The sequence below is a fragment of the Panthera uncia genome, chromosome C2, assembly GCF_023721935.1.
Source record: "Panthera uncia isolate 11264 chromosome C2, Puncia_PCG_1.0, whole genome shotgun sequence".
Lineage (NCBI taxonomy): Eukaryota > Metazoa > Chordata > Mammalia > Carnivora > Felidae > Panthera > Panthera uncia.
The window spans coordinates 4,970,664-4,993,731 of record NC_064810.1 but is presented as its reverse complement, the minus strand read 5'-3'; the positions used below and the strand labels follow the sequence as shown (position 1 = coordinate 4,993,731).

At 44.1% G+C, this 23,068-nt stretch overlaps 1 protein-coding gene and 1 long non-coding RNA gene across 3 annotated transcripts in view; both read right to left on the bottom strand.

Annotated features, from left to right (window-relative positions):
* Positions 1 to 23,068, bottom strand: part of LOC125921288 (Down syndrome cell adhesion molecule) — a 507,313-nt gene that overhangs the window by 304,916 nt on the left and 179,329 nt on the right. The gene's annotated exons all lie outside the window — the stretch shown is intronic.
* On the bottom strand, positions 11,583 to 13,102 carry LOC125920719 (uncharacterized). 2 transcript variants are annotated; one of them, XR_007457170.1, is made up of 3 exons: positions 12,952 to 13,102; positions 12,406 to 12,547; positions 11,583 to 11,823 (listed from the first exon to the last, which is right to left on the bottom strand). It is a non-coding gene; the product is annotated as an uncharacterized LOC125920719 (long non-coding RNA). The 2 variants fall into 2 exon arrangements; XR_007457171.1 differs by lacking the exon at positions 12,406 to 12,547.

Genomic DNA, 23,068 nt, shown 5'->3' with positions numbered 1-23,068 from the left:
AAAGAGATGTAACTTGCCCCTGGACAGAAAGAGGTGGGTGCTTCGGGGCATCTTGCCAAGACAGGATGGAAATTACCACCTCCAAACATATGTGCACACTATTTACATCCCAGTGCAGGAACCACAATGGTTAAGAGAATAAACTCCATCTTGGGAACAAACAAAAACCTAAGAGCAAAAACACGCATATGGGTGTTGAATACATGGAGAGAATACAAGAAAAATAACAGATTTAGAAGGAGAACTTAAAAACGGGAAAATGTATGCAACAATGAAGAAAACATAAGTGCAGTTGAAACTAAACTATTTTCCAGAAACCAAACTCTACACCGGAAGAGGTAACAGAAAAGCACTTCATAAACTTTCAACACTCTGGTCTCAGAACTGCTCGCTGAGCAACGCACTGATAGACGGTATACAGAATCCACACGGAAGATCCGAGGCCATTTGTGCAAGCAGAGGCAGGCATCGGCTGGGTGTGGACTAGGAGGCACACAATTCTCTTCAAAAATTTGCCTTTCAAAACATGAAAGCATCCTCCTGAAATAATTTAAGAGAAACAGGGCAAGTACGAAGAAAATCCAACAACCATCCTCCTTGTTCCCAAAGAATTAGGATAAAGCTGCTGCCTCAGTCCCTTGTACTCTGTTTACAATTCCTGAATCACCTTTTCTCTCACCGTATGTCATCACTGGGCCAGGGAGCCATGCGATGCGTCATCAGTCCGGGGGACAGGAACGAGGCACTCCTATTAATTTTCGTGATACGTACTCATTCCTCTTAAAACGTGGCTCGTGGTTAAAACTCTGGATTATTAAGAAAATGCCCCAGGCTCTAACTCAACACATCAGAATATAAGAGATTATTGTCTCCTTACTCAAAGTAAACCATGGAACTTCTGGATCTCTGTTTTCTCCTCTAGATGTTACACAAAACCAATACGAATTTTCAACAAAAAACAGTCAGACAATGTAGGTTGCACCAGTACATGTATGTGTGTGTGTGTGTGTGTGTGTGTGTGTGTGTGTGTGTATGGAATATATATATATTCTCATGCTCTATGCCAATATCCAGTGATAAGATAAAAAATGCCAAAATGGATTGAAATATTAAAGTTCTTTTTTCTTTATGGAGCATGGTAATAGCATGTACAAACAGACCCTGCAGAAGAATTTACTTTTATTCCTTGTTTTCCCTCTCGTACTAGTAAATATAACATAAATACGTAATGTGTGTTAAATAATGGTGGTTATTAGACCATTCTTAACACAGAGCTTCTGAAACTCCAGATACATAACAGAGCTTATGAAATCCCAGACATTTTTCTCCAAAGGACCTTCTGAAGGGAACAACCCATCTTAGATATGAAAACGCTGAGTATGACACCTGATCATTTAATCCTGAAACAGTGGCAAGGGTACAGTCTGGGAAGAGACGGTGAAATACTATTTCCAAGAAGAGGCAGTGTGCAGAAGTTATTTCTATTTTTGCTTAAAGAGTGAGTTCCCAGCCTTTAGAAAAAGCTAGACCTTCAGTCCTTACAAGTTCATCCCTTCTATGGCTTTCGTCACACAGCAGAAACCTCTCTACTGTTACCGTGAAATAGGAAAGAGCTTTTTCTGAACGCATCCCTTTTCTGAAGTGGAAATCATTTCCAAAGCAATGGTTTCTTACCTTTGTTTCTGAAAATCTGAAAATGGTCACTTCATCAAAAGCTATGTACTCCCACTACTCTTTAACTTATAATTTTGAAAACATACAAAGTAAGGGACAGTTACGAAAATAGCAGGGTGATCCGCAGTATACCTTTCACTTAGCCTGGCCACTCGCTGACAAAGTGCCACCTGCATCACCACTGTCACTTCCTCCAAGAGTGACACAGCCATTGCTGCTGCCGAACAATTTAAAAAGTATGTTGCGCACCTGATGCCCGTTTTACCTCAGATCATTCAACGTTATCTCCTAAGAGTAAGGATAGGCTTTCATAGAACCACGGAAAGATGAACAACTTCAGAAAACTAAGATTTTATTACGAGTGTCTTTGGTTTTAAGAGGTGGTGTCATTAAATTCCAACCTAAGGTCGAAATGTTTTCCCTTCATATAAACCAGTCTTTTCTGACTCCCCGTGCCAAGGAACCACACAGGGTAAAAGCTTCTGAGGGCAAGGATGTGTCTTCTGTATTCTCCCCCAGAGCCCCAGGACAGCCTTATACCTAGAACATGCACAGACAGTATTTGCTGACTGCGGGAGTTACTCTCTGACCCATGCTAATGCCTGCCGAGCATCTTGTGTGTCCAGAACAAATATAGGAAGCGATTCTCCACTGTGTTTATTATCAGTAACGTTGACATAACCCATCTCTTTGGGAGATGATGTATTTTTTTAAAGGATAATACTAAGCATTTTTCCCCCCACAGGTAACCCTCAAACATTACCGTAACTCTTGAGTTATTTTTAAACGTGCTGGGCATTTGTGCCACTGGTTTGGGTTTTCAGTATCTATCCACTATCCCTGGAGAGTTAGTTACCCATGGGTAACACCCAATGATAAGGGCAGTTATTATTCTAGGTTGGTTATGGGACTATTGAATCATGTTATCCTTCTCCCTCCCTTCGCTATCATAAACCAATCAATCAATCAATCAATCCTCTTTCAAAAGACAAGCAACCCTCTCCAAACTGATTTCTATTAAAATTAATTTTTTAATAACTGCTCGGTTTTATCACTACTTCCCCAAATGCTAATTAATTCTAACTCTAAGCTATGTAATTATAATACTTGTGCTGAAATACAAATTATCTGGCGCCCCTGGGGTGAACAAGTTAGAATGTATTTCATGTTCCATTCAGCTATTTCTGAGCCCGTGGAAACAATGGAGCAGCCCCTGGCTGGCACCCCTCCCCCAAGCACTGGCAAGTCCTGCTCCTTCCTCTTTAGCAGGGAGACAGGAGCGGAGCTGACAGCTGGCATCCCGTCAGTTAATGCCCATCTCCGTGGGGCTGGGAGGAACGGTGGCCTGCCAAGTTATTTTTGGCCAGAACCTTCAGGAACCTTCATTTAGTCCGTGGCCTAAGTGGCCGCGATATACCTGCAGAATGTGAATTGACGTTGCCATGGAAATAGAACAACTCTTCCTGATTCTGTCAAAATCCATCTCTCTCTGTGACCAGGCAGGGGTCAGAAAGGAAAGAAACGCCAGCCCAGGGAGGAAGCAGGAGGAGGGGAGGGTCTCTGCAGCGCCCTACGGTGTTGGAGAAATCCAAATGGCTCTTTCTGCTAAGATACACACACGTTACTGCCTTTAGGGCCCAAATCTCTCTCTCTCTCTCTCTCCCTCTTTCATCTCATCTCTCTCTCTCTCTCTCCCTCTCTCTTCTCTACTCTTTCCTGTCTCTCTTACTCTCTAGCGCTCTCTCTTTCTCCCCCTCCCTCTCTTCCCCTCTCTCTTTTCTGTTAGTGCTTTTTTCCCCCTAGAACCTAAGACCAACCCTTGCTGACCTGCTCCATAACATCAACCCAGGTGATAACTAAACCATCCAATTTGAGCATTTCCACGATGCTATTTAATGTTCTGTTTTCAGTCATTTTTTGAGAGAGAGACAGAGAGAGAGAGAGAGAGGGAGAGAGAGAAGGAGGGGAGACAGAGGCAAAGAGAGAGAGACAGAGAAAGAATCTTAAGCAGGCTCAATACCCAGTGCAGAGCCCCGACTTGGGGCTCGATCCCACAACCATGAGATCATGACCTGAGCCAAAATCAAGAACTGGGCCCTCAACCAACTAAGCTACCCAGGCGTCCCTTTGTCTTCAGTGTGGATAGGCATTAGCCCATTCTGTCCGGACCTAACCATAAATGTCATGATTTAAGCAGCTGAAAGTAAGGCCGTGGATATAAGAACAGCAAATAAATACAAGGTAACTCCCCCCTGCCCTCCTCCTGCCTTCAGGTTTACAAAACCTGTCGTTTTGTGGTGGTTCGGGGACCTGCAGCCCTGTGCTGGCCTGAGCCTTAGCTCTTGAGACACAGGAGGGACGCTGGACACGTGCTGTCTGTGCAATCGGGCTCTCCATTCCCTTGCCACTGGGTACCTGTAGCAGCAGCTGGCTCGTGCTTTCCTGAATCCAGCCCCTTGGTCTCACCTTGAAGCACCTGTTTGGCCCTGCAGGTGGCCCTGAGCCTCAGCTATAGTCCCAGCCTCTGGGTTGATAAACTCTGGTTCACAGAGATACTGGCATTTAATGCAGAGGGAGGGTATGCCCAGAATTTGGTGGGGCAGGTATGTGTACACACACACACACACACACACACACACACACACACATACACACACACACACACACACACACACACACACACCCTATTGGTTCTATTTTTCTGGAGAACCCTAATATGATACTTGTTTGCTTGAACAACAAACCTAAGCAACAATAACAAACAGGCACCTTTGAAACTTCCATCACCTGGGTAATTTAGATCACGAAGCATGTGCCTTACCCTTCTTGCGTTGTCTGGATCCCAACATTTATAGCTCCTGACTCCTAATACCCGTGAATACGTGTATTATTTCAGACCTCTCATCTATTTCAAGACATATAACTACTCTGAGCCAATACGTTGCCCGAATGACATTAGCCTTGGCCCTACATTATGCATGCAGTAGATTAGTTCTTCTCAATGCAGGGATAAATTTCCACCAGAAGAAATTCTGTGAGCCATGGACCTATAAACTTCAAGTTAAATTTCAGGGGTGACCTGAAATGCCCACACATCGATACGTGTGTCAGGCTTGCGTGTCGGTAGCTCTGCCTTACTGTAAATATCCTCCTCCTTTTAGAGAAAGTGATGCTCTATAATCATAGCAAGTCAAATGGCGGGTGAGGTTAAACGCAATGCTACTATATTCCAGCAAATACTTTTCCCGTGAAAGTGTGTCAAAATCAAAGATTGCCGTCAACAATTTAAATGTCCTAAATGTATTTACAGTTTTGTAAGTTCTTGAGGGGGCAAAACACACAAACAAAAACACCAACAAACTGAGACTGGATGACGATGGCGTGTATGTAAATCATCACCAATGATTACGTTTGAATTAGCGCACGATAACTGAGCTGAAATGGCCCTTGTTTGCTTAGCTTCTAGCAGATTCTAACAAAACAAGACCACAAGAGGCTCTAGAAACACCCTCTCTCTCTGTGGTCTTACAATACTCTTACAATCCTTGCTGTACCTAGAATACGGGTTCTCGATGGGGGGCAATTTTGTACTCCAGAGGACATTGGGTTAATATATTTGGAGACATTTTTGGTCACAACTGGGAGTGGGAGAACGGGTGATACTGACATCTAGTGGGTAGAAGCCAGGGATGCTGCTAAGTATCTTGTAAAATGCACAGGACAGCCCCCCTGGCCCGTTAGCAAAGAATTATCTGGCCCCGAATGTCAACAGTGCTCGGGTTGACAAGCATTCTAGAACAAAACTAGGCATAAAATATGTGCTTTCCATGGGTATGTGCTATAATTAAACTGAAGAGGGAGACAGAACTCTTGATTAAATCGAGGTCGGGACTAGGCAGTTAGTAGATAGAAAACTGGTATAAATTCAAAGTGCAAAATGCATGCAGGTCTCCTTAGGAGAAGAGCTAAGCAAACAAAGCCCATGTCAGTTCAGTTATCATGTGCTAGCTCAAATCAACAAGAAGGGATAACAGCAATGCAATTTGTTCCACTTGATTATCGTTCATTTTGCTCAACAGGGAAGTCAGATTTGATGTTCACGATCATCAACCACAAATCCTACAAAGTGTATTTAATAAGAATGCAATGTAGTTTCCAATGCCTTCATTAATTTAATTTTTCCCCTTTGAAACAATAAACACTGATAACTAAATCTAAGTCACGTTACCTCTTTGGGCTTCAACTCCCCAGTTTTCAAACTGGAGAGTTGTACTTGGTGAGTCTTTTCAAACTGGAGTTCACGGGCCCTTGCTGGTGCATGACAAATATTTTCCCTTGGAAAGGAAACAAAATTGATCAACTGATGTCTATAGTTGGTCGGGGGCAAAACAACTTTCATTTCATCTCTACATCTTCAGGGGGGCTGTGTATTAGTTTGAAAAGATATGTGCACCCCTATGTTTATTACAGCTTGATTTACAGTAGCCCAGATATGGAAGCAACCCAAATGCCCATCTGTAGATGAACGGATAGAGAAGTTGTGGGATACACATGTGCAAGAGAATATCCTCAGTTATAAAAAAGAATGAAATCTTGCCATTTATGACAACATGGACGGACCTAAAGGGTACTATAAAATAAAGACAAATACCATATCATTTCACTTATATGTAGACCCTAAAAACCAAAGCAAGGAACCAACAAACGAAAGACAGAAACAGATTCATAAGTACAGAGAACAAATGTGGCTGCCAAAGGGTAGGGGTATGGGAAGATGGGCCAATTAGGTGGCGGAGATTAAGAGGCATAAACTTCCAGTTTTAAAATAAGTCATGAAGATGGGGCGCCTGGGTGGCTCAGTCGGTTAAGCGTCCGACTTCAGCTCAGGTCACGATCTCGTGGTCCGTGAGTTCGAGCCCCGCGTCAGGCTCTGGGCTGATGGCTCAGAGCCTGGAGCCTGCTTCTGATTCTGTGTCTTCCTCTCTCTCTCTGCCCCTCCCCCGTTCATGCTCTCTCTCTGTCTCAAAAATAAATAAACGTTAAAAAAAATTTTAAATAAGTCATGAAGATAAAAAGCAGAGCACAGGGAACAGAGTCAGTAACGCAAAGAGTGTCTCAAGAATTTGAATAAATGTGAGAGCTTAATCTGATGAACAGAATTTGGTTTATAACAAAACATGTCACATCTACCTTAAAAAAAATTACTAGTGGCAGTTTGGGTCCTTAAGAAAACTGATCATAAACAACTTAAAAGTTAGAATTTTCATGAACAAATTCTCCCAAATTAAACTTTTTAAAAATTTGGTATTTTTCAACACGAGTAATCAAAAAAAAAAAAAATCTAAAATCGGGAAAAGCAACAAAGAGATATTAGAAAACTTTTATTGTTAGTGTGGTTATGGGAGAACACCACACATGGGAATTCTCTTTCTTCCTTTTCTATGTCTTTATTTCTGAACTTCTCCACAATATTACTAGCGTAAAAATACTAATGCAAAGAAGTAACACAATGAGTATTTGTAGAATGAAGTCTTTCCCCCCCTTTTCTGCTGTGATTGATTAAGGAATTTACAATGTTAGATTTTGTTAAAGTTTAGATAATTGTAAAAATTGTACTGCATATGTATTATATATACATATAAATCTTAATTAACTTCTCTTAATATATAAAATCTTAACTCTATGTTAAGATACACATAAATATAAACAATAAAATATAAGCATTTTATAGAGTTAAGCTTTTCTAGCATTTTGCGGGGGGTGGTGTTGCCATTTATTAATAATCAGTGCAATCTCTTGGTATACAATATGTCAGCTAAACACAGAATTTGGGCCAGCAAACTTATTCATTTTTTATTCAGTTTTTCTGGTGAAAGGTGACTTATTTGGCTCAGGGAAAAAAAAAACTTCATAGATACCTATGGAATTTAAGCACGTTATGTTAATCCACATGACGTTGATACAAGGAATAATGCTCCCGAGATCCCAGAAAAGTTCATGAAAACTTCACAAATAAGAATGTGCACTTCACCACTTGTGTTGGCAGATGGTGTTCCCAAAGTGGATCTTTATTCATGGTGTATTTATTTCATGCAAATATACGCATATAATAGGGCATCCAATAAATACACCTGGGAACAGAACAGTAAAGAGCGACGCCACGCCCCCAGGGTTTGAAAGAGTTGGTCTCCCTGTTTTCCGTCTAGCAGAGGGCAGGGGTGCATTTAGAACAGATCAGAATAGATCATTACAGAATGTGGGGCTTTGTGTCACAGGACCCAGACTGCCATGAAACAAACACTATTTGGGTAAGAAGAACATTTATACATTGCTGATGAACTCTTCCCTGAATGCATCAGTGGTTTGCTAAGATATTCAAACAGTCAGTTTTTGGTGGCCTTTGATTTTTATCACCCAGCCTTCTGCACACCCAACAACATCTAGGATCCCAGCAACTACAGGTGTGATCATCATTTCTTCTTCTCTCCTGTTCTTTCCTGTTTTGCTTACTTGCTCTCCGTTTCCACAATGTCCATCCATCCTCTGGGCCCTCAGCCCTGCTGAGCTCACTCCATCTTTCCCCAGCACATTTTTTTTCTCTGGCCCATCCTCTCCCTTTGGGGGCAACGTGTTCCGTGGTTGGGATGGCGCCTCGTCCAGCCAAAAAGAGCACGGACTTTAGAGTCAGATTTAGTTCCTGGCCGTGTGGCCTCACAAAGTTCACTTCGTGCTGTGAGGCACCTGTGTTCCAGTTCTGGCCAAGAGGGGTCCTACTGCAAACAGCTGCACCCCTGTACCTGAGAGCCTTCTCTCGCCAGCAGTCAGGACAGCGAGCGTTGGGGGGTCAAAGTCCCCAGGAACAGCTCTCAGCCACAGATGCGGCAGGTTCCTTGTCTGTCAGGTATGATCATTCCTTGAGGGTAATCCACCAGGTCTCTCGGGGTTCCCCAGGTGGGACTGAGCCCCCGTTACGAATGGCAGTAACTCATTGCACAACACTCACGTCGTTGCCTTCTTTCCTTTCCTGTCTCCCTTCCCTAATTCCTTAGGATATTTTCTGGGACTGCCTCTGAAATGAACTGCTTGCACTCAATTTCTTATCTTGGGGTTTCAGGGAAGCCCCATCAGCTGCTCAAATGGGACTGGTTCTAGATGCAGAGCTGTGATGTCCCTACGGCTGATCACTCGGCAGGGACCGTGCGTTTTCAGGAGAGACCTGAATGTGGAGGAGAGGGCAGGCTATTGTTCACGCTGCATGTGACTTAGCACAAGGCCAAGCCTTCCAGGGAAGCTCTACTGCCCCAAATGATCTCCACCCCTTTTCCTGGCTTCTTCAGGCCAGGGATGTGAGGGCTACTCATGGGGTCCTGGCCTTATGGACCCTGGTCCATGTGATCAGAATATTAATTAAACAGAATTGTTCCATTGCTCTCCCCTTTCTAGCTATGTAGAGACAAGGCCATCTTCCAGGAGAGGGTTGGGGTGAGGGTTGGCATGGCAGGTGGATGGGATTTGGAGTCCTGGAGATAATGAAAGTAGTCTGAGAGCCAGCTAGAAAGCCAGGAACTACGCTGACTGAGACACTCTGGAGAGAACCACAGGCAGGGGCTTTGTGTCTCACGATGACCTAGATGATGAGGAAGAAGTCACGGTGTGCCAGCCCCCAACCGGGGCTTTCAGAGACCTTAAACACCTTCTCTCTCCCTGAACCTTGCTGAGATGCCCCACGGACGAGCCCGGGCTAGGCTGCTGATGCTGATGACAAGAAGCGAATGGAGCAGTTCCTTCCATCACACCAAAACACAGCTTGGCCATCCCCCAAAGCAGAGCCACCTTGCTGACAAGCGGCTGGACCCAGACTCACGCACGCCCCAGCCCGGGTGAGCCCAGCCCAAACCGCCAACCGGCAAAGGCACCAGCCGAACAGATAGCCCTTGTTTTAAGCCACCGACTTTTGAGGTGGTTTCTTCCGCAGCTGTGGGTAACTGACACGCCCTGGCACAAACCCAGTGTTTTCATCCAGCAGTGCCGGTTCTGGCTATCATAGCTACTGGTTCAAAGGAAGCCTGAAGCCACTCTTGCCTCCCAGGGAGGAATCCTGCGTGAAAGCCTGAGACAGGACCCCCGTGTGGGGCTCTCCTTTCTCTCTGAAGAATGCGCTACTCGGAGCTATGAGAACGTTGAGAGCAAGCCTCTCGTCCAGACATCCCCGAGATTTCCACAGTGTCTAGTGACACAGGTTTGCAGCCATGCTCCCTCTTTGTGTCCCAAAATATCATGGCCCCATTTTAAAATTGCAAGCCCAAAAGTGATCCTTCAGCACTGGGCTGCTTCAGTGCCAGAGACTACAATAGTCCTCAAAGTCCTCAGGACGATTTGGTAAGTTACCATCGATTTTCGTTCACAAAGCTCTCCCTGATGCGCGCGTGGCCAAAGCCACGACTCCTGGGCCACAGTGAACGGTGAATGCTAGAATGCCATTCCATGTGGAATTCTCTTCTTTCCCGCATGTGGCTCAAATAAGATACAAGAGACACAAGGCAAGACTCACCACATGAAGCTAAGGACTAAAGCCGTACATCTAAGAACATCATGGGATTGCTTTGTTATATTAATTCCCGGCCTCTGATATATTGTTACACGTATTTAGAAAACGTAAAATATAAGCATTTTTTTTTTACAAATAGGATATGCATAAACATTTGCTCTGGATTTTCTAGGACAGCCCTGGCTTAAAATATCCCTTCCCAGTATTTACCGGATGGTGTTATTCCTTGACCTAAAAGAAAGACGGCTTAGCTACGATCTTCGTGTTTAGATACTGTGGGCACCGTTGCCCTACGTTACTGATAAATTGTGAGTGTTCGTGCCTCATATTTCTAGTTCCAGGCTCGGTTCCTTAAAGCCAGAGGCTTGAGAAATGCCCTTATGTCTCTCCTCCCCTGCTGCGGGACAGTTATTGTGTCCTTTGCTTTTGCTGAGTTAGTCTCGAGAAATCACCTTGTAAAAGCAATGTCTCTGGTTTCAGAATCCAGGAAGACAGCTGGTGTAGCAACAATCAGTCGGGGTGAGTAGCCAGAGAATCCTCATAGGTATGCTTCGAGACATAGTTTACCCTTAGCAATGTCAAGGCTTTCCATTTTGGGCCCCTCTTTTTCAAAGCATGCTATGACACTCACCTTTGGGAAGGTTCCTGAGCGAGTCACCAGAAAGCTTTTACCACACCTTCCAGGGCTAAAAGGCACTGACAAACATCCATCACGAGTTTTGTGTGTTTCTATTACAGAACGTGGTGGGGTTCCTTGGTGGCTGCTAAAATAGTTTGTTTTTTTTTTTTTTTTTTCCTCTTGAATAGGAATTATGTTTGCAGAGATTTTACTCCAAGCTCTAATGTTTGCTTGTGTTGATTAGGAGCAACCTTATCTTAAAAGTCCTGGATCCTTTCAAAGCCTTCCAAAGCCACATGGATCTCCTTAATACTAAGAATTCAGCCGATCAAAGGTTTGTATCCGGACCCTCAGAGACTGGTGGTCATTTCTGTCTGTCAGTGGATATGTTACAATCATCTCTCTCACATCAGCTCCTACCCAACCCTAATCTTACTGGATGAGAAAGATTCGAGGTAAATTTCTAAGCTCCTTAGCCATTTAGATATAAAAGGGCTTTAAGAATGTTGCCCGCATGTCTCTGAGTTTGGAAGAAATGTTCATAACCACCTTAAAAACCTACCTTGCTTCTTCGAGGGAATATTTTTTTTTTCACTATAAAATATCAGAGGACTAGGATACCCCTTGGCCATCTCTCCCTCTGGTACCTGTCTTTCTTCTCTTTTATGCAGGAAAAACAAAACAAAACTAAACTAAGAATCTTTATCTACCTAGAAAGCATAGTTACAGGATGCAATAAAGTTTATGGAAACAGGATTGCCATTTTTTATTTGCTACCGCCCCCAGCAATACTTTGAAGAGACAGTTTCTACATTGGAGATATACTGTCTTAACTCTGAGGGTGCTGTTTATTTTCAAGGGATGCCTCACCAACAGGATGAAATAACACACACCAAACTGTTGACAATTGCCCCAGCTCCATATATAATTGGACCTCGAGAGGGGCTGGACCAAGCAAAAGACACCAACCAGCACCTGGAAACTGTGAAATACAAATTCAGTTCGAAGAAAGAAAACACCATCAGTTCTCCCAATATTTTTTATCTTTTTAGAATAGCCGTCCTTATTCTGGACTTGATCGTCCTCTTCTCTTTAGAATCACACACAGACTTGACCAAGGGTCTCCATCTGACCCTTGTTGGTAAATAAGAGTGTGGTAGAAAACCCTTTCTTGTGGTCGAGAAAGGATTCCTACCCTTTTAGGTGACCAGTTGTCTACGATTTATCCATTGGGAAACTCTGATTTCAGGTGATCCCTCTAACTGCTTTTGCACTGAAAGTAAAACCCTTTGACCCATTTTACGCCATGTTAGGAAAATTCTGAATTATCCCACATCCACCCTATAAAAGGACTCAACTGCCTGATTTACAACAGCAAATAACCTATTTTCCTAGAGAAAATGTGTTGTCTCACATACAAAGACAGTCTCCCCTCCACCAAGAAATCCTGGAGATACTTCAAAATCAACCTCCAACACCACACTCCTCCTTCTCCACCCGAAACCCACACTTCGCCTGGTTCCCTCCATGGGGGCTCCCACCCAGTTCCCAGTAAAGAAGTCACCTCACCCTCCCTCTTTTTCCTTCTCCCTCTCCGTCAGCATCCGTGGTGCCACCAAGTCCGTTCCACTCTCTGCCACGTCATCTCTCAGCTCTGCCGGAGTCCTGTCCTCTGTCCTCTGGGTCAGGCTCCCCACAGCTCTCACCTGCATTATGACTCAAGCATCACCCCACTTCGGGAGCTGGCCAGCCCCTTGCTCCCAACCACTTGCTACACCGCAGGCAGAGTGGAAGTTTATATTGCAAACGTGGTTGTGTCTCCCCAGCAGTGACGTGTCTGTGTCTCCTTAACGCAAACAGGACCATTACTGTGGCCCACGGGACGCTGCAGGGTAAGTGCCTGCTGGCATCCACAGCCTCCCTCTCTGAACCTGATCTGTCCCCTCCCCCACACCCTTCCCCACCTCAAGCACACCACACTCTCTTTCTCCTTCAGGTCCCCTCTGCATGACACCCTGCCCATGTCCCCATATCTGTCTCACTCCACATCTCCCCCTGTACGTGAGTGTGCCTGCCTTTTCCTACAGGGGACATGCCCACGGGTCCTGACCATTTCTTCTCCTGGCATCAGCACACCTCGTTGTCTCACTGGAGCCTTGCAGGTGTCACCGCCTGCCCTGCAGACAAGGCCTATGTCAGTGTCTCCCACTCTTGGGCTCCATGCCTGGAAGCTTCTGGCTCACGGAGGGGGCTGCTCAGGAAGCGTGGGGCAAATGGAGGACAATGTGGATTCCACCATAGAATTCCACCAGAATTCCACCAGAACTCCAGGGAGCGCAAGGAAGCAGGCAGAGGTGTCCACCCTGATCCCCGAGCCTTCTCCACCAGAGGGGGCCCCACGCGTGGGAGGAAGCAGGGCTCTGGCCATTAGAACCCGAGCCACGTGACGGACAGTGCTGGTCCTGCCCCCTCCCTGCCTTCCTTCCAGACAGAAATTCAATGAAACTGATGAACCAACAACAAGGAAGTGCAATTCAGCACCCCGCTCAGTCCTCTGCCCTGGTGACTGACGTGGGTGCCACTTGCAGACGGGCACTGGGCCGAGGGAGGGCAAATGTGGGTCAAGGACATTGGGCCGCCAGGCGGCAGAGCTGGGGTCCAACCACCCCAGACTCCAAAACCCGGCAACTGAAATAGCCACTATCTCTTCAAGATGAGAGGCGCCTGTGTGGCTCAGTCGGTCGGGCAAAACTCTTGATTTTGGCTCAGGTCATGATCTCACGGTTCATGGGTTTGAGCCCCGTATCGGGCTCTGAGCTGACAGTGCAGAGCCTGCTTGGGATTCATTCTCTCTCCCTCTCCCTCTCCCTCTCTCTCTCCCCTTCCTTCCCCCACCCAATAAATAAATAAACATTTAAAAAAAAACGACCGATTCAAGGTGAACATCTTCAAATACTGGAGAGTTTTTACATTATGTTTTAGTCAACTCTTTTATCCTTTCATTGCTGCTTAAGAAAAAAGGTCATGTAAATTGAGTGGCTCCAAATAAATGTTGTTTTATATAAAAGAGGTGGTTGTAGACACTTTATATAAAGAAATTCCTTCGGTTCACAACGGTGGGCAACAAGGAGAATGAACAATGAGGCTAAAATACTAACAAATTTCAGATAAGGCAGCTATGGTTTCCAGTAAAACCAATGGTTAATCCTATCTGCCTACCCCCTGCCACACGCACCTAAATCCTCTCCACTGTTTTGCAGCAGATCCCTCTGGATCTATTCTAGGCACTAGGGATACGTCACTGAAGGATCAGGAGATACCCCACCCCCCGGATAAGAGGGACATGGATGCCAAACAAGATAAAGGAGTGTGTGAGGCGGCATGGATGCTACAGAGAAAGAGAAAGGGAAGTGAGAAGTGATGTCCCATAAGGTCATGATTTTAAATACAGTGGTCAGCTAGGTCACATGGAGGGGGCCAAGGAGGCTCCTGACCAAAAAAGAATGGGGGAAAGGAGATCAAGGGTGACAGGTGTGCTGTGAAATGAGATGGTCAGGGCCATCCTGATAAAAGTGACCCAGGAGCACAGACCCAAAGGGGAGAGACAGGGAGAGACAGTGGTCACCTGGGGAGAAAGCATCCTGAGCAGAGACACCTACAAATGGAATGACCCTGAGGCAGAAGTGTGTGGGGAGTGTTTGGAAACATCCAGAAGACTTTGTGGAGTAAGTCAAAGAGACAGGGATAGAAGGAAAAGTCCAAGGGCAAGGGGACATCTCACAGTGCCCTAGGGACCACCAAGAGAGCCTCAGTTAATGGTGTTATATAGTCAGACCTCAGCCTGGATCTGTGTATGTGTTAAGAGAAAGAATTTCATTCGATTTGACTGACTTTACCGGTAGGATAAAAAAAAATCTCACTTGTAGCTGGTCAGCAAAGGCAGGGAAGTGGAATAAAAAATGATTTTAAGGATCCATAGGTTGTTTCCAGATATTGTAAAGACAATGGTACTTCATTATCAAAGCTTACAGATGATCAAAACTACTCTCATCCTCTTCAATGTATCCACACATGTACAAATGCATGTGAAAACCATTTCTTTATATTGTGTTATAAACGTACAGACGTGATATCTTAAATATCCCAAGCCTATTTAAAAGTTGTTCTCTCTCTCCAGTATCCCAACTTAAGATCACAAGCACAACATTTAACCAATGTATCAGCATTGTTCAAAGAAATGAATCCACTATCTATTCATTTCCCCATCCATCCATTTCCCCATCCATCCATTCACCCACCCATGCACCCATCCAACCATCCATCCACCCATGCACCCACCCAACCATCCATCCACCCATGCACCCACCCAACCATCCATCCATCCACCCATCTAGCTACTCACCCACACACGACTGAAAGCATATGAGTCAGTATTTTAAAATTTACTTGAGTGACTCTCCTTTTACTTTATTCCTACAGAAGATCAGAAATCTATAAAGTAGATGATAAACCCTTAATACCAATGCTCTATATTAAAGTAAAACTGTAAACAGGCAACTATACGTTTTTTTTATCCATTGAAATTAAGATATTCCCAAGGTATGGTATACGAAAATTTTTTTTATGAAAATTGACTTTTGTAACAAGAATAGAAAACTTCACCCCAGGTGGCAAAATCAATTCAGATTCTTTTTGACATTTTCTAACCTTCGAATTTCTCTAGGAGCAAAGTAGTTGTATAAAGACTATATTCTTGGATATTAATTATTTTGAGTAGTTTCCACAGGGAAAAAAGTAAATGTCATTTGTGACAGTTCAGAAGAAAGTCAAGGTTGTACTTTCTCTCGTCTATAAGAAAAGGAAAAAGAAGAAGATCGACGAGGAAACACGTGCATCTCAAGTGTAGCTGGAGGGGCCTCTGGCATCTGGACAGCATTCACGGGAATCAAGGTGCACAGACCCGGCTCCGAGAGACTTAGCCTGAACCCCACATCCAGGGATCAGCTTTCCCCTTTTACTCACAGGCCAATGACATTCATCACCAAGAGCTTGTTTTCATGAACATATTTCTTGACCAACATTATTTTCACTTGAAGAGTACTTTAAAAATAATATTATCCAGGATAATTATTTAGGAGTGGAATATATATAGATTTTTTTTAATTTAGTCATCATTTTATGCAATACTTTTCTACAGGGTAATTAGCCCATAGTATTCTTTTATCTATTTTTTTTCTCATTCTCTGATTTGGAAATAACGTATAGAATGGCATCGAATAATGGGTGGCCATAATGATCTCTGCCAGCATTACCTCTAAAGTTGCCATAGCATTATGATGTAGTCTCTGAATTTCTGTGAGGTCAGCTAATATAGGACAAGAAAAATAGAAAGTTCTAGTTTTGGGGAAAAGGATGGACTTGTGCTTTAGACTATGCCTGGGATAGACCTGGTTCCCCAAGAGGGGGTCAGGGTTAAGAGTATGACCTTTTATACCAAGAAGTTGGGTTTTGATCGTGGTCCACCACTTATTCTAGTCTAATCTGCATCTTCACTTAATCCTCTGTGCCTAGTTATTCGTAAGGTGAATACAACAATCCTTCCTATCCTAAGGGTTTAGGGGAGAATCGAGTGATATAATACATATTAGAAGATTTACAAGAGCGGTGCATGCAGGGTAAGCACTAAAAAGAAATGTTTGCTCTGCTTATTATAATACACAGGAACTTGGGCAAATAAGTCCCCTAGACTCGTGTCCTCATCCATTGGCAAAAACAGGAACAGAGTTAGGGCAAGGATCAGCTGTGCCAGCACGTGATTCGTCCTCAGCAAACACCAGCTGAAGCTAGTTCTGTCTTGGTGTGCACTAACTTCCTTATAACCTTTGTCTTCATTTGCTAATTAGGACATGAGATCTATGACATTTTATAGGGTCAAAAAATAAACTACTGTCATCATAAATACTGTGTAAATTCAGTTTAGATGTGATAACATATTTTTCAAAGCTGCATTCAACTCAATTCTTAACACACATGAACTGAACATCTACTATGTACCAGGAGCTGGATGTGCGGATATATAAGAGCCAGTTTCTGTTCTCCAGAAGCTCAGAGTCTAGTGGGAAGGACCAGCAGACAAATATAGAACACACTCTGGGCCGGTGGGTGGGAGACAGACAAGTTGGCAGATCACACAGGTGTTGGACAGGACACCTGGATTAGAGCAGAGCACGAATTCTCAACCTGTCCCACATATGCCTTGCAGGTTGTCTAGAACAGAATCCCACTTGGGCGGGCCTGGACATGGCTTGTTTGTTTGTTGTCAGGATGGAAAGAGAATTAAAATTGGATATTTTGAGCATTTGACTGAAATTGTATTTGTCTGTTTGTTTTTAATGTTTATTTATTTTTGAGAGAGAGAGAGACAGAGTGTGAGCTGGGGAGGAGCAGAGAGAGAAGGAGACACAGAATCCGAAGCAGGCTCCAGGCTCTGAGCTGTCAGCACAGAGCCTGACATGGGGCTTGAACTCGCAAACCATGAGATCATGACCCGAGCTGAAGTTGGACGCTTAACAGACTTAAGCCACCCAGGCGCCCCTAACTGAAATGTTAGTGGACCTTACGCTCACTCCTAAAACTCTTCCTCATGTCAAAGCTCAGAAAGGCCATTGGATTTTATAAAAGAGAGCAAAGTTGTCTCCTAAACATCCTACCTCCCTCATATTATTCTATCTTGGGAGATCCTTTTATTTGTTTTGTTTTGTTTTAATTACTTGGACATGGTTTTAAAAAGATTTATTATCAGGAGGAATTGTGGCTAGAAAGGAGGCAGCTTCGAGCAAAAGGACAATAACTGAAGCTGGATCAGCTGGTATTTATTTCTGCCACCTTCCACAGATATGATTTGAGGCAAAAATCTCAGCATCAGATCCCATGTTATTAAAGAAAATGGTTTAATTTCCCTACAGGATTGTTTTGAGAATCAAAAGGATAATATATGCTTTTTAAAATCTTACACATTGGAAAATATGATAAGAGGGGCCACTGTGCACAGACAGAGCGATCTACCTTGGTGAGGCACATTGTTATTTCCGGTAGAGGGGAGCTATAGCAGATTTGGGAGTCCTGACCTGCCCAGCAAGTCCTCTGGTGCAAACCTGAGCCCAGAACAAAGCTCTCAGGCACTAACGTTTAAACCAGACATATGTGAGCATTGTATTCCCTTTGTTTTCTTTTAAAGGCGGTTTTTTAAAATTCTGATCATAAAGGCAATTCATGTTCATGATAGAAAAACTTCAAAAAAAAAAAAAACGGAAAAGGAATAAAGATGTTGAAATGTACTAAGTTGACTGTTTCTACCTAACATAAGCACTTAGAACTTCACGATATTAGCTACTGAACCCTCTCAGTTACCCAAGAGACTGGTACAATTACTGTCCCCATTTTCCAGGTGAAGCAACTAAAGCCCAGAGAAATCAGCATGCCCATCGCGCTGGCGAGAAGTGTGGTCTACAAATCCGAATAACTTACGTAATATCCTTTCTGTACAACCCGCCTCCCCGCAGTGGCTGTCACAGACTGTGTGTTGTTGATCTGTGTCCCTTCAGTCTCTAAGTCCTTGGCCCACTCACTGACACAGCAGCTACTTTGAGAAAGCACTCACTCCGTGCAGGAATTGCCCCACATGCTGGGGACAGAACAGCCAAGCAATCAGTGGACAGAATGGCGCCCACCTTCCAGATGGGGTGCGAGAAAGAAACTGAGGAAGAGGCGTGCTGTGTCAAATGGTGTTAAGGTTATGGGAAATCAGAGCACAGGGGAGGAAGAACTTTGTAGAACTTTGGCTTCTCCCAGCATGAAAGGGAAAGCCGCCAGAGGATGTGAGCAGAGAGTATGAGCTGCCTTACATTTTTACAGAATCACTCCATCCATCCATCAGTTCCACTGAAGTGCCCAGGGAAGGAGGAATTATTCTCAACATGTGAATTTGGGGACCACAATTCAGTCTTTCTCAGATAGCATGCTCTTCCCTTAATTAATCCCGTCTTACGACATTAGAGCGGCCACAAGGGAAAGAACAATTTTAGCTTTCTCACAGTTATTTGAAAGCACTGCCCATTTCCAGAAACACCTGCAAGGACAGAAGTCAATAATCACCCATTTGTAAGTCAGTCTCCCTCTCCCCTCGCTCCTCCCTTTCTCCCCAACCACCTCCTTTTTTAACACGTATTGACCAAGTCAATGTTGAGCAAATACAATATGTTTAATCCCCAGTACATCAGACCCTTATTTGGAAACAGGATTCCCGAAGAGGCAATCGGAGATGAGGTCATCTGGAGTAGGAGGGGCTCAGCTCCCTGTGAGGATGCAGGCAGACATGGGGTGATGTGTCTGCAAGCCAAGGACCGCCAAAGATGCTGGGGAGCACCAGAAGCCAGGGGAGAGGATGGGCAGATTCTCCCTCCCCGCCCTCGGGAGGAACCAGCCCTGCCCACACCTTGACCTTGGACTTCAGGCCTCCGGGACTGGGACACAAGAGACTTCTGTTGTGTAAGCCATCAGTCTGTGGGACTTTATCACAGCTGCCCTAGCAAACTGAAACACGTCCCAAGCACTTCTGCATAATGTAAAGTACCCCCATTTCTTCCATATGGCTTTACAGCTCCTTGGGGTGGGGGCCAGCGGTATTCATCTTGGGGCCTCAGAGAAAGTGCTCCGTCTACACTAATTAGGAGGTGAGTGAGTGAGCTGGTGGGCTAGGGACCAGCAGAAGGGGCAAACGCAGGGCTCAGCTCACGCTGGGGCAGAGCAGGGGCTCCCCGACGGTTTTGATAGGGAGCCTAGCTCAGAGATGTAAGGGGATCCTCACTGAGCCCAAAGCAAATCACCAGGAATACGGAAGAGAGGGGCCTGAACCCAGCAGGACCCACTGCATCCAACCGGCACCGTCCTCCAGGAATGGGATCTGGTGGTTACATCATAATACGCGACTTCCTCAAACTTATTCCTTACTGTAACAGCTCCAAACCGTAAAGTGCCCCAGTTTTAAAGTGTTCTTGGAAAAAATTCCACCTTAATGAGCGATCCCGATGTCTCCATCGTGGGATCACGTAGAATTTGGCCCAAACATAAAAGGGAACAATCCCTAAGCATGAAATGAAAATTCGCTTTGACACGGTGCTTACTCTCTCTGTTTGCCATCCTCTGAATCCTACAGCAATGCTCTTACTTTATTTTTGTTTTGTTTTCTTTTCTCCTGGTGTAGTCTGTGGACCGCCTGCTATTAAAATCATCAGGGATGTTGTTTTCAAATCAGATCCACGGCCTCTCAGACGGACTTGCTCAGTAAGACTGGGAAGCAGGGCATACACAGCGAGAAACAGGACAGCGCCCTGAATTTCAATGAACTGTTCAAGTGTTTCGTACACAATAAAGGTTGAGATCTATTTCTCTGGGCTGCATCTTTCTTACACAGGCAAAGGGGTAGAGGATAAAGACGCCATTAAGGTAAATTAACTCATACACTGGAGAGAAGACTTGCCCTTTATAGGATGAAAAGGAATCCAGACAAAGATTTATTACAGCTCAGGATTTGGGGCCAGGGAGGAACCTCATGATCACAGTCCAGTGGTTGTCTGGGGAGCTCCACACCCCGGAGTCCCCAGGGATCCCCAGGGGAGGAGCAGGTGGGGGAGGGTAGGTGTGGGGGTCGGGGACAGCGTTGGGGGCAGGCGGTGAGCAGGCTGGACTCTGGGTCTCCAGACGTTCACGTGGGCTCAACCAGAGATTATATGTTAGAAATACTGAGATCGCAGATGAGATTTTATTTAAGAAAAGGATTTCACCGCTTCATAACAAGTTTGCAATCCTGTGACCATTTGCAAACGTAATGAACAGAATCACAGCAAGATGGAATACAGCTAAAGTCACCTATAATTGGTGGCCAAGCTGAGGCAAGGCCATGCTTTCCTTCCTGTGCATATGCTTTTCCCAGGACGAGAAAGGATGGATGGTGTCATCGGTAAATTTATAAAAATCAATTTGTAGGCTTTTTGCAAAAGGGAAATAGGGCATAGCTGTCTACATTCAGATTAAGGTGCATTCCCTGTATGCGGACATAATCCAGGGCATTCCTGGTGGCTCTCTCTTTACATAATGGCTTTATTAATTTTTTTTTTTTTTAGTGCTATGGGGAAAACACGATAAAGAAGACACTGCCTTTAGGCTCAGAGCACCTATAATTTTAGTATGGATAACTTTTTGCAAATGGTGTTATACAGAGTTGCATTATTCATTTAGGGATGCTTTACTTTCATGTATGATCCAGCCTCAATATCCTTATTAGAATTCATGAATTCTTAACAAATATTGACTAATTATCAGCTGTCGGGCTTGTGGGCTGTCCCTTCTACATCAGAAGCCTGCTCGCCCCCCCCCCCTTCACATGCACAACCGAAACACAGAAAAACAAAACACTCTCTATTCATTAATTCATTCACTAAACATTAATTAAGGCACGTTTAGATTCTCGAGAAGGTAGAGTAGAGATCAAACAGCAATTCCTCTAAGAAGCCTCCATCGATTTTCCAGATAGAACCAATCTCTCTCTCCCTGCTCCTCGGGGACTTGGAGATTCCACTTTAACACAGGCACGATCTGCTTCCTGTCGATCTTAATTACCAAGTCTATCCCTTCCATCACCCCCACACGGGACTGGGTTTCTGGAGCACCAGGACCATGGTTTATTTTCTTTGTGTGTTCTTCTCTCATTAGATATGGGCTTCATCCCTCCAAATCATATGAAGCTTGGTAAAAGAGCCAACAAGTGCAATTTTCTAGGGTACAAAAGCTGGAAAATGTTAATCAGAAAAAGACGGATAATACACGAGTATTTACAAAAAGAAACGGCCTTCCCTTTGATATATGCTCTCCCATGCACTGTATCTCTTTCTCTTTAGGCCAAAATGTCTGAAAAGGGTCCCCCTCCTTTCTTGCACTCCGGTCTGGTTTTAGCCACATGAACTCCACCCACAAATACTGAGCGAACCACCAAAGCACTGACAACATATTTTATCAAAAGAAATCGTTAATGTATGTTAACAATGAAACAAGGAGTGTTCTGGAAGAAAATACAGCTGCACATCACATCAATATCATGTTGCCACAGGAGAGGCCTTTCTATACATCAAAATAATGACAAACGTCACAATTTTTACAGGCCACCATTATTTTTTATTTCCGTTTATCTATGTCTTCTACGCATTACAAAAAGATGTACAAACTTTCAATAAGAGAGAAGTAATTCACATTACTACACTCTGACTAACCCAGAAGTGTCTGAAGAGGGGTCCACGGCAGTATTCGCTGCATGCTTTGAACATGTCAGGTGGAGGGTGAATTTACAAACAGAATAAGGCACATAAAATAAGCATCAGATAAAAAATGTTCTAAATCCGCAAGAATAAACTGCAAAGCTTAAGTGCAAGTATTTTAAGAGAGAAATCTTAACAACCTCGTCCCAAACGGTTCTTTGTACTGTGCTTTCAGTCTACTCTATTCAGAAATTAAGAGTTGTTTTCTTGCTAATTAAATGAATAGAGGTCTTTTCCAGAGCTGAACTTTTAAACACACTCACTAAAACACTTTGAAATATGTGCTTATCATTATTAGGCAGCGGGTTTCTATAATTGACAGGAAAGGATTTTTCTTTCCGGTAGGGTCTTAAGTCTGAGGCACTCTGCATATATGAATTTTGAAAAGTATTGAGAGAAGAATACAGGGAGCCAGAAATAATAAAGGAAATCAAGACACAGTTAAGGAGAAAGATACTTTGTACTAACACCTGCAGTCCTGTGGGTTTTCAGAGAAAGATATGCGTGCATAGAAATATATGCATTAGAAGACCTAAGGCCAGCTTTCTGAACACTGTGGTCTTATGACTAAATCTATCAAACACACGTTAACAAGTAAAACAATAAGACTTAGTGAATCATTAAGGAAGAATCATCTGTTCTGTGTATTAATGTCCAGAAAGACTTTGAAGAAATGCATCCAAATTCAGGTACATACACTGCCCGGAAGTCAGTAGAATATAGAATACGGGGGCGCCTCGGTGGCTCAGTGGGTAAGCCTCCGACTTCGGCTCAGGTCATGATCTCGCAGTCCGTGAGTTCAAGCCCCACATCAGGGTCCGTGCTGACAGCTCAGAGCCTGGAGCCTGCTTCGGATTC